General features: G+C 48.3%; 1 protein-coding gene across 3 annotated transcripts in view; it reads left to right on the forward strand.

The window, feature by feature from the left end:
- KIAA1671 (KIAA1671 ortholog) overlaps window positions 1–21,611 on the forward strand; it is a 179,853-nt gene that overhangs the window by 21,321 nt on the left and 136,921 nt on the right. Inside the window, exon 1 of one of the 3 annotated variants that reach the window (XM_054695195.1) lies at window positions 11,191–11,321. The exons of the other annotated variants lie outside the window; for them this stretch is intronic. The gene's annotated coding sequence lies outside the window, so the exon portion shown is untranslated. Of the gene's footprint in view, window positions 1–11,190; window positions 11,322–21,611 lie in introns of those variants that run through there. 3 annotated transcript variants of the gene reach the window in all.

Raw genomic sequence — 21,611 nt, forward strand, 5'->3', positions numbered from 1 at the left:
CTGGCCCAGAAAACGAGCATCAATTTTATACCTGTTCCTGCCTATGCTGGGTCATTTCCTCAGCCACGAGGAGGTTTAGCTATGAGACAGGAATAAGAGGACTTCAGCAGCCTCATAAGGATGGAGTTAATTCCCCGCATATCTGTAAGCTGTTGTGATTCTCCCCGTTCAGAACAGAGCTCCAGAGGAGAAAAGGCAAAAAGCAGAAAACACTGATCTGCGCAGCGAAGGGCATCCTGGAGGTTTGGGATAAATCTTGGGCTAAGACCCAAGGGAAATGACAAGATAATTCCAGCCGTTCCAGAACCTCTGAGCTGATGTTTCTCTGACTTTTGGGACATATATCCTCATGGAAAATAACTTTTGTCTTCATGGGAAATAGCAACACATACCTATTCAGACACAAAACATTCCCAAATGTCAACATATCAATTTTCCCTCTGCTGGGATTTAAAATATAAATTAGGTGAAGTCTCCCAGCTACTGAGGACACTAATAGTCTCCTAAGAGACAGGCTAATTAGCTGGATCTGAATTGCCCTTCTTGCCTGCTCAGTCTCTTGTTTCTTTAGTTCCCCCTTTGTCTCAGTTCAGGGGGCCAGTGGGTGGGGATGGCTCGGGAGGGGGGATTATTCTGCAATACTCTTTCTGTTCAGTGACTTGAGAAAGCTGTGAGATGTTCCCTTGGGAGAAAGCTGGACCCATAGCTGCTCATGACTCTCCCACCTGGCTGCTGGAGTGGACTCCTTAAACAAAGTGGAGCGATGCTGTGTGTGTGTACATGCCCGAGTGTGCGTGCGCCCGAGTGTGCGTGCGCCCGTGTGCATGTGCGTGTATGTGCTGTTGGAGGGAGCAGGGTTGCTGTGCTTGGGGAGAGGAGTTAAATTTGGTTCCGGATCTGAGGCCTGGTTTCCTTCCTCTCCTGGTGAGAGGCCCTGTTGAGTGAATCATATCCTCTTCTTAGAGCTCACGGAATGTCAAGGATGGGCTGGTGATTCTGGAGGCACTCTGGCCCAGGGGAAGTCTGAAATCTACTCTCTTGTAGCTCTGAATGTCGGAAGTCTGAAATGAGTTTCACTGAACAGAAACCTGTGTCCACTCCTTCCAGAGGCTTTAGGGGAGGAAGCATTTCCTCACCTTTTCCAGCTTCCACAGGCTTCTGCATCCGAGACCCCTTCCATCTCCAAACCCAACCCCTCAGCATCTTCAAGTGCCTTTGTTGAGGTTGTGATGTGGCCTTTTTCTTTTTTGCCTTCTCCTGCAAGGATGGCTGTGATGGCACTTGGAACCCACCCTGATCATTCAGGACCATCCTCTCCTTTTCAGAGCTTTAACTTAAACTTATCAGCAAAGACCTTCTCCCCATGTATGGCATAGAGATCCTGCTTCCGGACACTAGGACCCAGATATTTTTGGAGCTGTCATTCAGTTTGTGCTCTTGGTCCTGAGCCCATAGTCTATGGAGCTTGCTAGCTCTTCTTAGAGACTTCTGCATGGTTAGACTTATTAATTCTGCTTTGCAAGTGGGGAAACTGAGGCACAGGGAAGGAAAGGGATTTTCTGAAGCCATGCTGGATTTGAGACTGACCTCCCAGTCTCTGAACCCCAACTCATGTTTGCCTTTGCTCCACTGCTCTCCTAGAGGAGAGAGAGGCTCTCTGTCCTGTAGCTCTCCATCTGTAGGTTACAGGACCCTCAAGACTCCAGCCGTGGCCCCAAGCCTGAACTTGAAGCTCCTTGTTATTTTTAGGGTGTCTCTTTTTTGGACCCCCCTCAGTGGGAAGAATTCCCATTTCTGCTTCATATGATCCTTTGCAAGGAAAGTCACTCTATGTTAGTTGTTCAAAAATGGGCTTTGGGGCAACTGAACTCATTTGAGGGTTGTGGACGGGCATGAGACTTGCAGGGGAAGTGTCGGGGCTGGTTGTACTAGGGTTTGTGCTGGGGCTTCTGGCTTGTCCAAAGTCATGCAACTAGTAACTGGCGGAGCTGGGATCTGAACTGGGTCTCTCACTCCTTCCGGATTGTGCTGGTGTTGAATTAGCAGGCTCAGTGAGCTTGTGGCTTCTGAGTGGTGGGAGGTTTGAATTGATCCTTTTTTGGAGTCCCAGGGGTTTTGATTTCTTCTCACTTCGTACTCAGTTCTTCAGCTAGTCCTCCCTGGGTCTAAATCATGCTGTCTCTTCTGTCCACCTCTACTGTCACTGAACCTGTCCTGGCCACCCCATCTCCCACCTGGGAGCCGGTAGGGGTATCCTTACCAGCATGGTCCCCACTCAGCCTCTGCAGTTTATTCTCCACTGGACGTCGGGAATGAACTTCCAGAGGATTTCAGCCCTGCTCAAGTGCTCCAGGGACTTCCCCTGGCTTGTAGGAGCCCATTACACTCCTTTCTGCAAGAGTCTCTGCCTGATGCAGCTCACACCTGCTCTTCCAAGGACCTCATCCCTTCCCCCTTTGCTCTCCCATCCTGGTTCTCCAGGCCTTTGTTCTGGAATGCTCCTCCCCTAGTTGTTTGTATGGCTGGCTCCTCCTTTTCATGTAGGTCTTAGCCCAGATGTCATCTCCTCAGAGTCCTCCTCATCCCCCTAGGCTAGAAATGCTCCCCCAACCCCTGAATCTTATCACATAACCCTGCTGTATTGCTCTCATAACCTGGTTGACTCAAAAAAAAAGCAGAGACTTGGACAGTTTGCTTTGTGGCTGTATCCCCATAGTGCCTGCACAGTAGGTGCTTAATTAAATGCTAATTTGTTGAGTGACTGGTTCTGGTAAGGTTCAGGCCCTGGTTTCCTGGATGTCCCTGGGCAGCTCCTGGGTTCATCACAGGGCTCATTCTCCTTGTTGGTGTAACTACAGAGCTTGGACTATGTGGTCTTTAAGATGGAAGATTCTGGGCTTCTAGGCCCCAGGAATTCAGGGATGGTCAGGGTTCTGGGGGGGACATGCTCGCCCAAGGCGCGTGGGAGGCAGGCTGACCGCAGGCCACAGGAAAGGGAGTGTCCCTGGGTGGGGTAGAAACTATTTGGGATGAGTTCCCGAGGCTTAGAGGCTTAGCAAGAGCTCGGAACCCCCCTTCTCGTGGCTCCCCAAGAAAACATTCACTGTTGTCTTAGCTGCAGTGTTGGTGCTGGGAGGGTGCTCAGGGTGAACGGCTACCCACAGGATACCTCTGCCAAAAGGGCTCTTGTTTATGTGAGATTTGAATAAAAAAGGGTGGTCCTCTTAAAAACACAGTTCCAGAAAACTTGCTGGGGTTTTGGGATCTGGGCAGAAGATGGCAGGGAGCTTTTCTCACCCTTTGTTAAACCTTAGAAAAAATATTTTGATAGAACATTATAAGTGCCAAAGAGCAGGAAGAAGAGATGTCATCCAGAAGCTCACCCCGTGGACAAGCCGTGAAGTTTCGCAGGAGGGCCTTTGTATTTGCAGGGGCACATTTATTTTTTTGTTGATGGATTATGCAGATTATAATTATTTTCCTCCAAACCCCAGATTTAAACAACTTTGCAGCTTCTGTTTTTTTATTTTCAGTTAACACTATGGCATGAACTGGTGTCTCCATCACCAGTGTTTGTAAGCTTCATTTGGGACAACTGCATAAAATTGCCAAAGAGAATACTGCAGTATGTTTAATCCATCTGCAGTCACTGGACTTTAGAGTATTTCGCACTTCTTGACCCATTTTTCCTGCCTCACGAGCTTCTCATACTGGGTGCCCTGTGCCCTGGCCTGCTGCCCTTTGGGTTCTTTCAAACTCTCCTGCCTCAGGGCCTTTGCACACTCCTGCTGCCCCTTTCTCTGTTGTACCTTCTTGATGTGCCTTTACTATCATGACAGTTTGAAACCTTTCCTTGGTTTCTGTTTGGGTTCTGCCTGTCTCCCAACTCCACATTGTGAGCCGCCCGAGGGTAGGGGTGTGACCGGCCTGCCATTTGTTTCTCTAACCCATGGTCCAGCACAAGATGTCTAGGAGGGTCAGTAACAAGGAGGACTGTTAGTTTCATGCCTGGTGTGTGTTTTCTTGAGTTGTGAAAATGGGACACTGGTTTCCTGTGTGTTTTAACTGTTTGAGTCGGGTGGGGGGGGTGAACACATTTTATGATTGGGGTGGGGAATAACATTTTTTTTCAGTGCCCAAAGCATGAAGCAAAGACAAAAATGACCCCATAGACACCCCATCTAGTTTCTCCATTGATATAGTGCACACACGTGGACCCACGTAATGATGGCTGTCACCATGGAGAAGCACAGACGTTGTCACTGTGAAGACAGTGAGCGCTGCTCTTTCATAAGCACATGCACCAGGCACTGTGCTAGTGCTCTTCGAAAATGGGCCACTTCCATCCTCACAGCCTCCCCCTGAGAGGTGCTGTTTTTATTCCCTTATCAGAGATGAGGAAACTAAGGTTCAGAGAGGTGTGTTAGCTTGCCCAGGGTCACACAGGCTGCAAGTGGCTGAGGTGGGATAAAAACCCCAGGATGTTTCCTGAGTTGTGCAGTAAAACTCTGCCCTACCACACACACTCACATATGCACACACTTAAACTCTCACGCCTCTCTGTATATATAACCACTCAGACCCACGGCTGCACACCCTGCTGGTGAGCCACAACACCTCCCAGGCTCCCCCCACTTCCTGGACCTCACTGTACCTGGCTGCCTCCCTCCCTTCTCCCTTCATTGCTCCCAGACACTCCGTTCCACAGCTCTCTTGCACCCTGCTCCCCACCTTCATGGGCAGAGCTGACCAGCAAATGTTTATATCTTTTTTTTTTTTAAAGATTTATTTTATCTGTGCATATAAGAACTGGGATGTAGGCCAGAGGTATGGGGGGGGGGAGGTGAGAGGATTCATCAGAGACAGAGTGGGGAGCAGAACAGGCAGATTGACTGAAATACACTGCTGAGGGGAGCAGCAGGCGAGACAGGAGAGGTCTCCTGTGCCATGTGGGTTAGCTCTCCAGCCGGGGATTGAACGCATGCTGCAGTGGCTGGCAATAGCTTGGTAATGCTGAGACTTTAACCCCTACACCACCAGGGAGGCCCTATTTATACCTTTTGTCATCCTACATGTGCTTGTCCCCAGACATTCCACAAAAGAGTGGGCGTACCCAAATACACCCACACTCATCTTGCACCCACGCAATCACCTGGAAAGATGTTCTCTGGACCCGAGCATACAGCACGACACCTGTCTGCACATACATGTGCACACATGTGCATGCTGAATTCGTGTGCCCAGCAGCAACAGCAGCAGCCTGGGGTCGTGTCCTGGGGCTGCCTCTGTCCAGGCCTCAGCGTGATCAGGCCACCGTGATGACAAGCCTGACCCAACAGACACCATCTCACTCTGGCTTTGCCCTTCCTTGTGAGGTGGCAGCAGGGTGACCCTGCATTGCAGTGGACAGCTTCAAGCCCCACACAGTGGTCACCTGAGTGCCTGGCTCCTCTGTGGGAAGGGCACACAGCTGAAGTGACAAGGCCAGGCCACCGGCCTCTTTGAACACTCCGCCACGCCCCCTTGTGGCAGGGCTGGCCTGGGCCACTCTAGACACTCAGGGCGGCTGTGGACACCAGCCCTCCGTAATTTTAGGATTGTCCCCTCTTGGTTGAGGCTTTTGGTCTCTGGAATTTGACAAGATGCGTGACTGGGAAGGAGGCAGTTAATCCCCTCAAGCCTCAGTTTCCTCTTTTCAAGAGAGAAAAATAATAACACCTGTACACACAGGGCCATCATGAGGTGTTTAGGCGATGACCCCTGTCCGGAGACTTGTTTCGCTAAGCTGGGAGTGAGAGCTGGTTTTGCTGTTGGGCTTTCTATTTCTGCTGATTTGGGGGTGGTTGAAGCCCAGGTGTGCACCCTCTACTCGTGTATGTTCTCTTCTCCTCCCATCCTTCCCCATTGTCCCATCAATGAGGGTTGTTTTTTTTTTTTTTTTTTTTGTGGGACCCTCGCCGACGTCCGGGGAATGAATCAGCACTGCAGAGGCTGTGGCAGCCTTGCAGCCCAGCGCTCAACCACTGCGCCACCAGGGGAGGCCCTCATCAGCTTTTTCTTACGTCATCGTCCTTGTCGTCGTCGTCCTCCTTGTCGTCTTCGTCGTTCTGGTGGCCCCCTCCCCTCTAGGGAGCTTCAGGATGTGATTCATGCCTGCGATGGCAGGCACCGCCCTGGGCATGGCTGGCCACACCCAAAGCTGATCTCCTGAGATCAGCTAGCAGCGGCCTGGGGGCTGGGGCTTGGACCCTGCTAGAGCCAAGAGTGGGTTCTGAGGAACTGGATTCTTTAACAATGCACGTGCTCTGGCAGGGTTTGCTGTGTGGCTTTAGGCTCTGGGCTTACAAAAGGGGGGCGCTGGGTCTCCAGTGGAGGGCCCATGCCTCCTGTGTGCTGGAAAGTCTTGACTTTGTAATCGCTGACTTGTGTCAGCATCATATGTCTCTCACTATTCTCAGTATTCCTCTTGTTCACAGCTGCATCCAGGTTCTCCGGCCATGCCTGGCACATAGTAGGTGACCCATAAAAGTGGAATAAATAGACAGGGCTAAGTGTTCTTCTATGGACCATTTTAGTAAATATCTTGGCAGCTTTTGGAAGGTAGGCAGGATTAACCCATTTGGCACATGAGGAAACTAAGGTGAAGAAAGTTAAGAAACTTGTGCAGATACATAAAGGCAGGACTCGAATTCAAGTCTGTGTTCTGTGAACTGTTCACTGCAGGCCTCTTTCCACTGCGAGGCCCACTCACTGGGTGCTGATCTCAAAGTGACTCTCTCTGCCTTCCCAGCCTTCATGCCAACAGTTCTCACCTGGATGCGCAGGATGAATGATGCTGACATGCTAGAGGCGCTCCCCCGGGAGTGGGGGACTCAGCAGTCTGCTGGCAGGTGGGTGGTAACTCCACCCTCTCCCACTCAGGAAAGCAGATCAGAATGCAAGAAGTCAGGGAGAGGGAGGTGATTCTGGCAGTGGCCCAAATGTTTTCTCTTGGGGGTGTCAGAGTACTACAAGATCTGCCCACTGGTCCCTCTCTCAGCCCATGCCACTTTCCTCCACTCCTGCCACGACTGCAGAAATATCTGTTCCTTCAATGTTTGCCTTTGCTCCACCGCTCCCTGGAATAGAAGGAGGCACCCTGTCCTGTGGCTCTCTGCCTGTAGGTCACAGGACCCCCAAGACTCTAGCCCTGACCCCAACCTTGGAACTGGGAGCACACTTGCTACTTTTAGGGTGTCTCTTTTTGAATCCCCCCTCAGTGGGAAGAATTCCCATTTCTGCTTCATATGATTCTTTGCAAGGAAATTCACTCTATCTATGTTAGTTGCTCAAAAATGGGTTTCAGGGCAACTGAATTCATTTGAGGTTTGTGGACAGGAATGAGACCTGCAGGGTAAGGGGACTGCTTTCTGACTCTAGACTTCATAGTTTTCCCTTGGCTGGTTCCCTCTGATCTTTTAGGCTGTGCACTGAAATGTCACCTCCTCCAGGTGACATTTCTGATCTTGTAGGCTGTGCACTGAAATGTCACCTCCTCCTTAATCACCTAATCCATGGGGACCAATCATGATTCACATCACAGAGCCCTTCCCTCTCACCTCCCCTATCACATACTGCCATATTTGTCCTGGCATGCTAGCTTATCCATTCCCTGCCTTTTCTACTCCCCAACTCTATAAACTGTGCAAACAGGGACCCCAGCTTCTGAATTTATCAGTATCTCACCATCACTAAACATAGGGTCTGGTGCATAGTGAATCAATAAATCTTTGGAATAAATTGGCAAAAGAGCAACTTTGAAAAATTCAGCAAGTAAGTGGTGACATTGGGAACTCACAGGTTTTGGCTGCTGATAGTCTGTGACCCACTTCATGAGGCAGTGTTCATCACCACTGTATCACGACAGGTGTTGTGAGCAGGTCCATCCCTGGTGAGTCAGTGGTTCTAGGAAAGAGGGGTGTCTTAGGTGGGGCTCCCCCAAAAGCAGAGCGAGGGTAAGTGGTTTACTTGGATGGTGGTGCACCAGTAGGGTTCTCTAAGGAGCATGTTACCTCTGGGGGCAACTGGCGTTTAACGTTGCTGGAAACTCAGGGAGACTGTGGAACGTGTCTCTCAATTGTCCCCTGAAAGTGGGGAGCTTGGGTACTTATTCACCTGCAGAAGAAAGTTGTCCACTGACCGGGAGAATTGGGGCACGGCTCCCACAGCATCTACTGTGACCATCAGGCTCCTTCCCTATGCACAGTGTGGTGAGCTCTGTTGAGGGCCTGGCGGGCTCCGGGGACAGAGGGTGACTGTGGCTCAGGCGAACTAGAGCATGAGCTCAGAGGCTGTGACTAGGGAGATGTTGCCTGTTTCTGCCTCTGCCGGAAGTCTGGGGCTGTTTGCACAGAGTTGCTTTTTTGGCATAAAAGGATCTCTGATCTCAGGGAAGTTATTTTTGGGGGTTTACCTTCTGAGAGAACTTTTATAGCAAGCTCCTGTCTCCCAAGCACCTGCTGTATCTGCTTTCCAGGCCGCTTGACTTTCCTGTCTTTTTTTCTTTTTTTTAAAGATTTATTTATTTATTTATACAAGCACTGGGTACATTCAGAAGCGTGGGAGGGTGAGAGAATTCACCAGAGCCAGAGCGGGGAACAGAACAGGCAGACTGACAAAGTACACTGCTGAGGGGAGCAGTGGGCGGCAAGAGCGGTCTGTGCACCATGTGGGACCCTAGCCTGGTGGCCGGGGATCAAACCAGCGCTGCAGAGGCTGTGGGCAGCTTCGCAGCTTCGCAACCCAGCACTCAACTGCTGCGCCACCGGGGAGGCCCTCTTTTTTTTTTTTTTTAAAGTTTTTTTTTTTTTTTTTAAATTTATACAAGAGCAGGGGTACAGGCCAGATGCACGGGAGGGACTCACCAGAGATAGAGTGGGGAACAGAACGGGCAGACGGATGAAGTACACAGCTGAGGGGAGCAGTGGGCGAGACAAGAGAGGTCTGCTCACCATGTGGGTTGCTCCGAGGCTAGCGGGGATCGAACCGGCACTGCAGAGGTTGCGGACAGCTTCACAGTGCTGCGCTCAACCGCCTACACCACCAGGGAGGCCCTTAATTTTCCTGTCTTGTTTGGGATGCTGCATGAAGACTGTCCCCCTCCTTTCTGCCTCTTTCCTGCACACGTGGATGAGCAAATGTTCTGACCCTGCAGGCTGCCGCCTAGTCCCAGTCACTCATCTCTGAATGATGACTATTAATACTGTTGTTGAGGACAGTAGTTGATGCCTGTGGTAACCAGGGATGTGCTAAGCACTTCGCTCATGTGGTCTCCTTTAATCGTCAAATAAAAGCATTCCAAAAAGCATGTAAAGCACGTATCCTTGGTTCATTTATAGATGAGGAAGCCGAGGCCCAGAGTGGTGGTGTGACTTGCCCAAGGTCGCACAGCTGGTAGAGGTTGATATGGGGTTGACAGCCTCTGGCTGACTCTGGAAGTCACCCTCTGCATGGTCACACAGAGGGACACAGACAGGGCAAGGAGATGGGTTGCGGGTGGGGGGACTCTTGGGCGCCAATCCTGTGTGCTGTCCCCCAAACACGGTGTCCTTTGAGCTCTTAACTGGTGATTACGCTGGGCAAAATTAGGGCCTGGGAGAATAGAGAGCAGGTGGTGTTTATCCAAATTTAGGAGATTGCATGGTGTTTTCTGTAACAGGTCGTGCTCTATGCCTGGGTTGGGGGTAGGGGGATTGCAGTGACTTATTGGGGAGCGGACCCCTTTCTGTCCAGGTGGCAGTTCTGAGAGCTGATGAGGGGCAGGTTGTCTCAGCGGAGGGCCCTCTGTGGACTCAGAGGGACATTTAGTGCTTCATTGCTGGTGGCTGAAAAGCAAGGATGTTAAGGGTGTTTGGGTGGATGTTTCTGTGTATCTTTTACAAGAAAAGTAGGGGGTGGGGGCCTCCCTGGTTGCGCAAGGAGTTAAGATGCAACCTATGAAGCTATCCGCAGCCACTGCAGCACGAGTTCTATCCCCGGCTGGCCAGGGAGCAATCCACATGGCGAGGCAGACCTCTCCTGTCTCACCCGCTGCTCCCCTCAGCAGTATATTTCAGTCAATATGCCTGTCCACCACTCTCTCTCTGGTGGATCCTCCCACCCCCCACGCCACTGGCCTGTACCCCAGTTCTTGTATGCATAAATAAATAAATCTTAAAAAAAAGTAGGGGGTGCTGGGAACCAAAGGGTAGACTCTCCCCCAACAGGTACACACCCGCTCTGCCTACGTCTCCCCTGGCAGCTGGGCCCCCTGAGTTCATAACTGGCATTGTTCATTTTTTTTTTTTCGATTACTGCTTTCTTTATTTATTAAGTTTATTTTCTTACATAATTATGAATTTTTAGACAGTATTTGATTTCCCCCCTCAGGTATAGTCCCCATAGTTTCCAACCACCACAGCACCCACGATTCATTTTGAGTCCCTGGTGCTCTTTCCTCCCCTGTGTGACTCCTCTCCCTGCTCCTCTGCTGTATGCCTCAGATCTATGTTCATCTTGCAAGTTCTGTCTTTCACCTGACCCTGTGTTTGGTTCCTCTATATTCCACATATGAGTGAAACCGTCCACTATTTTGGACTTCTAACTTAATTTCACTGAGCATGATCCCTTCCAGCTCCATCCATGTTGCCGCAAGTGGCATGTGTTTATCTTTTTGTATCGCTGAGCAGTATTCCATTGTGCATATGGACCACATATTCTTGATCCATTTGTCTATTTGGGGGCATTTATGTTGTTTCCCTATCTTGGCTGTTGTAAATAGTGCTGCAGTAAATATAGGAGTGCAAGATTCCTTTTGAATCAGTGATTTTGTGTCCACTGAGTACATTCCCAGGAGTGGAATTGCTGGATCATATAGTAGATCCATCTCCAAGGTTCTGAGCATCCCCCCACAGCTTTCTGTGGTGGCTGGACCAGCTTATAGTCCCGCCAGCGGTGTGAGAATGTTCCTTTATCTTCACATCCGGCATTTGTTGTTTCGAGTTTTTTTTAAAAAGGGCCCTTCTCACAGCTGTGAGGTGGTATCTCGTTTTGGTTTTGAATTGCATTTCCCTAATGATAAGTTATGTAGAACAATTTTTCATATGTCTGTTGGCCATTTGCATTTCTTCTTTGGAGAAGTGTCTTTTTATCTCTTTCTGTCCTTCATTTTAGACTCCCATTCCAGAGGCTGTGCCTCCACCAGGAGCCAGGCAAATTGTCCTGGCGTGGGTAGAGCCCAGAGAAGCCGAGCTTGCGACGCGCGTTCTGTAAGAGTGACTGGTGCAGGCTCGTTGGAGTGGCAGGTGAGGGTAGCAAGAGGGGCAGGGGAAGGGATGTGGTCTCAGCAGAATTTAGCTCCAGTCTCATACTGTGGGGGGGTGGGGCGGTGAGGATTGGTGATGGGGGAGGGGGTCATTCGGGGTGGAGGAAAGGCCTATGGAGCCACAGAGCTCATGTCCTCATCCAGCCCAGCTTAAGTCATGGGTAAGCAGATTTTTGTGTCCCACATAGGTCAGTCATTGGTTATGGATGACCTGGTTGGGGTGCAGCTACCAGGACAGCCTTGAGCCAGCGTGTTAGAGGACAGCCATGCTGGAGAAGGGTCTACCTGTGAGAGTTAGAAGGTGACCCTCAAAGCAAGTGGGATGAAGGATGCAGCACCAGAAAAGGGGGCCTGCTGGGGGGAGGGGGTGATGGTGGTACAGCAGCATTTGCCCCTAATTGACTGTGACTTGAGGCAAGCCACTCATCCTCTCTGGGCCCCATTTTCACCTTCTGTCCACTGAAGGAATTGCATAGAATACCTATTGGCCTCATCCCATTCTTATCCTCCATTAAATGATTCATTTTCTGCATTCAACCATTCATATTCAAACATTCATTTGTCCTGGCAGATGTTTGTGTGTTCCTATTTATGTGTCTTTTTAGGTTCTAGTGATAAAACAGGGAACAAGACAGAGGGGATCTCAGCCCTCAGGGAGCAAAGCAGGAGAGTAAACAGGCTTACAGTAGGGTTCATGTGACAAAGAAGCAGAGAGTTGTGGGACCCAAAACCTGCCTGGAATGGGGCAGGGGTCTGGGAAGGTGTCCTGGAGGAAGAGGCATATAATCTGGGACCTGTTGCTGCATTGGTGCACACAGATCCTGACATTAATCAGGAAAAAGAGAAGCCAACTAGTAATTCCCTGCTGGTTTCTCTACCCATCCATGGGTGGGATTCTTCTAGACCCTGACTCTCTTCTTGTCAAAGCAAGCTGAGCTCTCTAGAACGAGCAAGTTAGGAACTAGTGGGGTGGGGCAAGAGATGAGGTCCTGGGGGTGGGAAGGCAGATCATGCAGGGCCATTCTGAGAGGTGTGGCTTTATTTCATGAGCACCTGGAGGCCACTGGAAGTTTTGGGTTTTAGGCATAAAACTTACATATTGTAAATTATACAAATTTCAAATGTAAACTGGATGGATAGTTTTGTATGACCATGTGATCACCATTCCATATCAAGATACAGAGTTTTTCTAGGCCCCCAAAGGGCTTCCTTGGACCTCCCCTAGTTAAAAACCCCAAAGGTTATTGCTGTATCACCTCGAGGTGATAGGTGGTTTTGCCTGCTTCCTGAACTTTGGATAAGTACAATTTTATCGCTTTGGGTCCTGCTTATTTTGTTCCCCACACATCTGTGATTATTCCCATGCTTTTTTGCATGCCATGATAACTTGGTTTTGCCCACTGCTGTATTCTATTCCAGCATATGTTATGCTCCAAGTTATTAATTTCATCAACTATTGATGCACAGTTTATTGATTTCCAGGTTTGGGCTATTATGAATGGAGCTGCCAGGAACACTCCTGAGTGTGTTTTTCATGGACCCCAGCACTCATATATTGGGTAATTTGACAGGTCGTGGATTGGGTGTTGGTCCACTTTAGTAGGTTTTGTCGAGGATTTTCCCAAGGTGTATATGCTGATTTAAAACCAGTTCTGTAACAGGGTGGTCCCCAGGAAAGGGGGAGGTTCCCTGCCCCACCCAAGGGAGGGTGGAGCTGAGCAGGAAGAGGAGAAGCTGCAGAAGAGACTGAGGAAGGAAGCAGGATGGAGCCAGGAGACCTGGAGGAGGCGCATGGAGCCTAGAGACACGTGAAAAAACTGCGCTTGTCTTTTGGTCATGGACTAGGTGACACAGATGTGGGTGAGACCCGTGGGGAGGTGACAATGGCAGCTTTTATCTTGATGTTGATTTTGCTCTTTTCCTTTCGGGCTTGTCCAGTTGTTTGTGACCCTTTTCTGTGGGTCCCCACTGGAAGATGCTTTAGACTTGTAGCAGGCTTTGGGGCCTTGTTTTGGGCCAATCCCATTTGGATGGACTTTTACCCACGAGGGGACGGGTAACTCTGGATGCTTCATTTAGAAACTAGACTCTTTGCCTTACCTGTATTGTTTCCTAGTTTTATTAAAGTTCCTTCCCATTAAAGTCTCCGATGTTTTGTGTTGATGCGGCGGATGGCAGAACCCATTTAGAATAGGCAGGTGTGCAGGGTTTGGGCTGCCCCTCTCCCTGTCCTATCACAGATTTGCTCCCTGTCCTATAACAGTTCCACTTCCACCTCCGTAGGGGCACTTGCTAGTGTCAGTCTCTGTAATTTTGGCCATTATGACTGCAGTATCTCGTTGTGATTTTAATTTGTGCTTTGTCAGTGACCAATGATCTTTTCTTTTGCTTATTGATCATTGAAGACTTTTCCCCCTCTCTCAGTGTGAAGTGTCCATTCAAATCCTTTGCCCTTAACAAACCAGGTTGTCTTTTCCTTATTAATTTAGAGTCCTTTGTGAAGTCTTTGTGTGTGTGTACATATGTGCATACATATATGTGTATATTTTATATAACATTACAAATTACAACTTATAATATAGATAAAATATTATGTATTATATAATTTATATAATATTTTATCCCAATTTATGTCTTGTTTTTTAATTCTCTTCATAGTGTCTTCTGATGAACAGAAGTTTTACTTACCCCATGTTTTCTTCTAGAAGTTTCATTGTTTAAATCTGACTGAAAGGTTTCTGTGTAGCAGATGGAATGTTTAATTAGGCCCTTTGGAAAGATCTTATCTGTTTTAGTGTGGAGGCTGGTGGGGTCCTGACCGCAGAGAGAGTGGTGGTCTGGCCTGGGGTGGAGGCTTGCTAAGGATCGGGTGGAGAGAAGTGGGAGGTGGAGAGTGATGTAAAACACAGAACACAGATTGAATAGGATTAGATGCAGAGTGTGATCTCTTAAAGTCCTTTAGGACACCTTCTGTTTAAAAAAGTGCTAACTCATGAGTCTCTAAAGAGGCTTCCCTGCCTCTCCAACCTTTCTCCTAAGCTGGGCAGGGCCAGTGGCTTATAATTTTCAGATGATGCCTGCTGTGTGGTCCTGTGGGCAGTTAACACAGGATTCCTATATCTGGAAGAACCTGAATTTATAGAACCCTTATTGATTTTTTTTTAAAGATTTATTTATTTATTTATCTATCTATCTATCTATTTATTTATTTATTTATACATACAAGCACTGGGAACAGTCAGAAGCGCAGGAGGGTGAGAGAATTCACCAGAGCCAGAGTGGGGAACACAGCAGGCAGAAGGACCGAAGTACACTGTTGAGGGGAGCAGCAGGTGGCAGGAGAGGTCTGTGCGCCATGTGGGACCCTCCTCCAGTGGCCGGGGAGCAGCCGGGGATCGAACCAGCGCTGCAGAGATTGTGGACAGCTTCGCAACCCAGCGCTCAACCGCTGCGCCACCGGGGGTGGGGGGGGCAATTACAGAACCCTTATACTAAAGCAACCTCTGTATCATATAAATAAGTATTTATGTGTATATGTTATATAAAAATATACTATATATAAATATGTAACATATACTATGTGATAATGTAATATCTATATAATATGATTGATATAGAGTAGTACATACATATATATATTTCTATATATATTTATATGTATATGTATATATACACACACAAATCTCAATTGCATCATTACAGGACCCCCAAGATTGCTTGTGCCCCACTTCTGGGTTGGTGAAATCACTCTGCTCTCTGGTACAGACACATCCAGGACATCCTTTTACTGTAATGTCCTAAAAAGCAAGCAGGGCGTCTCATTTCTGGACTCAGCATTTGTCATGGGGGTGCTGTGGTTTAATGATGCAGGAAGGAAATCGGTTTGGAGTTTTCCCCTAACACCGAGGGAGTGCCTGGCAATTTGGTTGTCACCATTTGGTTGTCTCTGTGACCTGAGGCATGGTAACCATTGGCTACCATGGCAGGGACAGAGAAGCTGAGCACCTCAGGGGCTTTTGGCTGGGCTCTCCCAGCAGGGGCCTGAGGCACGGATGTGAACTGTGCCTTGGGGAGGTGACCTCCGGAAGCACTACTGTCCTGTGCAGGTCAGATGGGACAGGCAAGGAGGCAATAGTGTGCTATCAAGTCAGTGAGATGGAGCACCAGAGTTTGCCCCCAGAGAGGGAGGGAGCTGGGCACTGATACTCCAGGTCCTCTCCAGTTTTGGTGAGGGCTGTGCCTGTGCTTTTGCTTATGCAGTGTTCTGGAATCTGGGGCTTCTGCTGCCGGGACCCAGGCCTTCAGCCAGAGACTTTCAGGCCTCTCCTGCATGGAGGGGTGAGTGCTGAGGGCAGAGCACCCAAGGGGTCAGCTGTACACACCTTGAGAAACGCTAGGAGGTGTGAGGCCCATCTCTTAAGTTCGTGCTGTCATTTAATTAGTATTTCATAAACTTTACCTTTTTTTCTATTACAAGCACATTAAACTTTATCAGAAAGCAGCACAGCAAAGGAATCAAGAGGATGGGTTTTGTGATCTTAGCCTCTCTGAGCCTGCTCCCTTATCTGTAAGATGGGAGAATGGTACCTGCTTTAGCGGTGGCTGGGAAACATGAACTTTTGTCCGTCAAGTGTCTCCCACAGAAACTGTTACTCATGCTGTTAATAGAAACTGCCTTTGTTGTAATTATTGCATGAAAATTATAAATAATTGCTCAGGAATGAGAAGACTGGAATCACCTGTAGTCTCACCTGCCTGCATTTAAGAGTTAACCTCTGTGAACCTGTCATATATTCTTCTGGCACTTTCTCTAAGCTTCGCTTTATTCATATTCATATTTATGTACCCATCCCTGTGATCTGTAGAAAGCAATCAGTGGAAACTTAATGGTCCATGTGGTACCAAAAGGCTTTACATTCCAATTTTTAGTTATGTGTTTAGCTAAGTAATACTGTCTTAATATTCAAAAGGAACATTAGCAAAGTGTGGAGGCCTCTGTCCCATCTTTGTCCTCCATATCCACCCATTTCCCTGCCCTCCTTCCCCCTAAAGGATGAATTTAAAACTTATTTTTAGGGCCTCCCCAGTGGTACAGTGGTTGAGCGCTGGGTTGCGAAGCTGCCCGCAGCCTCTGAGGCGCCAGTTTCATCCCCGGCTGCTCCCCGGCCACCGGAGGAGGGTCCCACATAGCGCGCAGACCTCCATGGCGCGCAGACCTCTCCTGCTGCCCGCTGCTCCCCTCAGCAGTGTGCTTCGGTCCCTCTGCCTGCTCTGCTCCCCGCTCTGGCTCTGGTGAATTCTCTCACCCTCCCGCGCTTCTGACTGTACCCAGTGCTTGTATAAATAAATAAATAAATCTTTTTAAAAAACCAACTTATTTTTAGTTGTATTTCCCCCCTGAAACTCTTTGTACCTGCCTCTATCTAAAAGTGTCAAAGGTTTGCTCGTGCTCAGTATAACTCATCCTGCAGGGAATCCTAGGGGAATTCCGCATAGGTGGCCAGCGTGGCCTCAACACTGACCCATGTTACTGTGATAAGGTTCGGTGTAGTTCTGACTCTGCAGGTAGAGATTCACTCTGTCCTGGATGCCAGTTAGTAAAGGCGATGGGCTTGGTAACTGGGCTGGGGTCAGTGGCTGATCACCAGAACACGTGGCACTCCTCAGCCTCTACCACAGATACTCTGTGCCCTCGTGAGTCCCTTCATCCCCTGGAGCCTCCATGAAGCAAAACCTTTCATTAACAAGGCCTCTCTTCTACCCACTTCATTTCACTACCTGGCATCCTGCCTTAAAGACAGAGAGACAAAGAGGTCAAAACAAACTGTTCTCAGTGATGATGCTACAGGTCATGACCCCTTACAACCAGGGAGTAATTTGTGCAGATACCTAAAGCTGTGCCTGGGGTGGGGGCGGTCAGCCCTGTGGTCTAGGCCCTCTCCACCCCCTCCCCAGGCTGCGCTGAGAAGGCTGAGGACAAAGTTATAAGATCCTGGGGTGGATCCTGGGAAGTACCACTTTGCCTCTTCCCGCCCTCGTGACTTCCTCTCCCCAAGCCTCAGTTTCCACATCTGTGTATTGGGATTGTGCAGATAGAACTTTCTGGACTGTCCAGTAAGTTACTGCTCCTCAGGAGCCTGTTGAACACTTAAAACAGGACTAGAGCAGTTGAAGCACTGAATTGAAATTTTTTTTTTAAAGATTTATTTTATTTATTTGTGCATACAAGAACTGGGGTGTTGACCAGAGGTGCAGGGGGTAAGAGGATTCATCAGAGAGAGCGGGGAACAGAAGAGGCAGGTGTACTGAAATACACTGCTGAGGGGAGCAGCAGGCGAGACAGGAGAGGTCTGTTGTACCATGTGGTTCAGCTCCCTGGCTGTGGATCAAACTCATGCCGCAGTGGCTAGTGATAGCTTGATAACACTGAGACTTTAACCGGTGCCACAAGGGAGGCCCTGAATTGAAATTTTTGCTTAGCTTTTATTGACATTTACATTCTAGTAACCACAATGGAAAATGCAATACCAGGATCTGCCTTGCAGGATTTGATGCTGTTAAAGACCCCAATGAGCAGGAATGGAGGGTGTGGGGGTGCAATGCGAGAGGAAGGCCTTTGGTGGCACCAGGGATCAACTCAAAGAACCTCATAGAGGCCTGAGCATTGGGATTATTGAGATAATCATTCAGTTCCATGCCCCCCTCCTCCAAACAATCTCTCTTCCTTTCTTCTCAGCCAGGTTCAGCTCTGTATGAGTTTCCTTATTGCTGTTTTAAGAAGTTCACAATTCAGAGGCTTCAATAATACAAATGTGTTGCCCTTACAGTTTTGGTCAGCACAGGTGCATTCCTTCTGGAGGGCGAGGGGAGACTCCTTTTCCTTCCTTTTCCTGCTCACAGAGGCCGCTCCATCCCTTGGCTTGTGGCCCTTCTTCACTGTTTCTTTCCCATTTCTTTCCCAAAATGTTTCACATTTCCTCTTGGACTCAGTTTTATAAGCACCCTTGTGATGACATTGGGCCCGTCTGGACAATTCAGGCTACTCTCTCCATCTGAAGAGCCTTCATTTTATTTCATCTGCAAAGTCTCTTTTGCCAGTGAGCTAATGGATTCACAGATTTTGGGGGTTAGGACCTGGACATCTTTGGGGTACATTATTCCATCCACTAGACTCTCTCTCGCTGATGGACCTCAGTTTCATCACACCGTCTGCATCCCCCACTAAGCTGTGCTTCAAGAATAAGTGTGTTCTGCCCTCAAACCTGCTTTGATGACCCTAGGTCAGGCCATAGGGGTGAATAACAAAATGTAAAGAGCTTATACTCCAGAGTCAAGACACCTTGATTGAATTTACTAAGTGATAACTTTAGCAAATCACTTCGCATTTGAGAACGTGGCTTACCTGCCTTTTAATTGAGGATAATAATAGTATCAGCCCCAGGACCTCTTTGGAGGGATTAACAGAAATTACACACACAGAGGCCTGGGCACAGTACTCAGCACATGGGTAGCACCCAATAACACAGCAATACAAGGATTAACAGGGTGGGGTGTGAAGTTCAAATCTTGATTTCACCCCTTGACAAATTGCTGAATCTCCCAAGTTTTGTAGTCTTCATTCAGCAAGTGGACCTCATCATGTGACCTGCCTCAGGGTGGATTAAATGAAGAAATTCATCTATTATGCAGTCTGGCACAGAAATCAGCACTCAGTTAGTGTCAATGATTTGAGGATGGTGCTTATTAACCCAGCACTTAGTGGGTCGAAGGGTGAAGCCATTGAACAGACTTAGAGAGTCCATTGGCTTCTCCTTCGGGCAGTTGGACCAGGTATATTTTCTCAGCTACACAGAAGCCCAAGTTTAATGCCAGGAGCAGGGCTTACCTATTGTGCCCTGAGGCTGGTAGTGCCAGGCCCTGACAGATTTATGGGGGTGTTGGGAAGCTGGGCTAGGAGGAGGAGTCAGCTCTTTGCCTGAAGGGTGTGGGAGGCACAGTTATCCTGGGAAAACCGAGAGAGGACATGTCCATCACTGCTGGCTTCTTGCCATGGAAGGCATGTGAAGTGGACTGGCTGGTGGGAGGTGGTGTGGGATGGGCCTGTCCCAACCCTTGGGGCACAGGTTGAATGTGGACCATTCTTTCAGGCTTTTCTGTCGCCCTGGTTTCCTGGTTTGGGGGGATGTTTGGTGTATACATTCTTTGGTATTTCCACTTGTCAGTCAAGGCTTACAGAGCTGACAGGCTGGTACTGGATCTTAGCCCAGGCTTGCAAACAGTGTTCACCTAGCCACTTGGTCTTCTTTCCACACTACCCAGCTGTGAAACTGGGGTACAACTTGAAAATGGGTAAGGGTAGACTTGTGAATCACTTTCCCAAATTCCTTCTACAGAGAACTATTCTTTTTGGTCTTAAAGAATTCAGAGATCTTCTCTCCACTCTTGCTTCTCCCCCCCCCACATCCTACCGACCCACACACCATTCCATTAGGCTTCATGTTCTGTTTATTTGCTCACTCATTTATCATGCATTTGCAGAAACCTACTATGTGCTAAGATCAGTGTTTTACATGCACTATTTTTAATCCTCAGAATCCTTTGAGGAAGGTGTCATTGAATTTAATTTACCCATGAATTCAGAGATCTTCTCACTCTTATTCCTCCCTCCCATATCTCACCAGCTTTCAGAGGTGAGGTGACTTGTCAAAAGCACTGTGTTTGCTACATTTACTTAAAAGCCTAATCCACTTAATCATTTTGTACCAAATTCCCTGTGTCTGTTAGGGATGCTTTTACCTGCATGTCATAGAAACCTTCCCTAACAATGGCTTAATCAGTACATTATAGTTATTATATCACAAAACCAAAAAATCCAGAAGAGAGTGATTCAGAGTTAATACAGTGGATTAGCTATATCATGAAGTTCTCCTCTGGTCTCCTCAACAACTATTCTTACAGTATCTTAATTATTCTTAAAGTATCACTTTTGATCTCATGGTCCCAAGAGGGCTGCTTGGCTCCAGGCATCACATCTTTGTTCCAAGCAGGGAGAGGGGAGAGGAATGCCATGAGCTGCGTATGTTTGCTTTATCAACAAGCCAAAGTCTCCCTTGCTCTTCCAGCCTTGACCCCTTGTGTCTCTTTGGTCAGGGCTGGATCACCTGGCTGCTCCTGCAAGCTAAGGAGGCCGGGAAAGCTAATCTCTGGTTTGTTAACCTTGAGAAGGGAAACAGCCTCTTCCATTGCCAGGAGGGATCCAGACTCACCTCTCTCCGAGCTGTTCTAATTGCCCTTGCAACCCTCATAGTCAAGTCTGTGATGATCCTGCTGTGAAAATGAGTCAGTAAAGTTCCCAATAAGGGTAAGGCCTGCCAGGTGCCTTGGTTTATTGCTCATTAGACTTTTTTATCGGATCTGCCTCAGAGGAGGGGTCGAGAACCCTGACCTCCGAAGCTTTGAATGAAGTCAGCGTGGGACGAGTTTCCCTTCATTGTGAAGGTCTATTCTGCCTATAGCAAACACTTTAAAAAAGGGTGCACACCCTTTGAACCAGCCACTTTATGGCAAAATTTACCTTCAGGAAATAACTGCTTGTGGTGTTGTTCATTGCAGTGTTTGAATGGTCCATGGTTGGAAATGATCAAAAGATCCAGTGTTGGGGGCTGGGCCATGTAATTATAAGATAGACTATGGACTGTGGACCTGCTAAGGATGTGGCATTTTCCTCTTTTAAAAACCCAAGAGCTCTCACTGAGCCTGACACTTAGCCCTTTGCTTCAGGGGCTCCATGTGATAACTACAGAAAATTTAAAAAAATACAATTGATTAGCAGTTATTTCTAATCATCCTAAATGCCACCATCCAGAGCCAACAGCCAGAGGAACCTTCTGATGGGCACCAACCTGGGATGCCCAAAGGGAATTTTTGTCAAAATAAAATGGAATCAGACTTGTGCATGTCATTTAGGAACTTTTTTGTCTGTAGTTTCATTCCAAAATAGGTCATGGTCATTCACCGCAACCACTGCTCAACTTCCCAAGGGCTAAGTCTCAGCCTCAGTGAGAGCTCTTGGGTTTTTAAAAGAGGAAATGTCACATCCTTAGGACTGAGTTGTCTACAGATTAGAGCAGGTGTCTGTCAACTCTCTCTGTAACAGGCCAGATAGCTAAACAGAGGACTTTAAAGCTGAGCGACTTCTCAGCTCTGTCTTCCTGCCTTGAAAGAAGCCACAGATAATCTGTAAACAAGTGGGCATGACTGTGCCCCAGTA

This window comes from Talpa occidentalis, unplaced genomic scaffold (genome assembly GCF_014898055.3).
Source record: "Talpa occidentalis isolate TD23 unplaced genomic scaffold, MPIMG_talOcc4v2.1 talOcc4.14, whole genome shotgun sequence".
Classification (NCBI taxonomy): domain Eukaryota; kingdom Metazoa; phylum Chordata; class Mammalia; order Eulipotyphla; family Talpidae; genus Talpa; species Talpa occidentalis.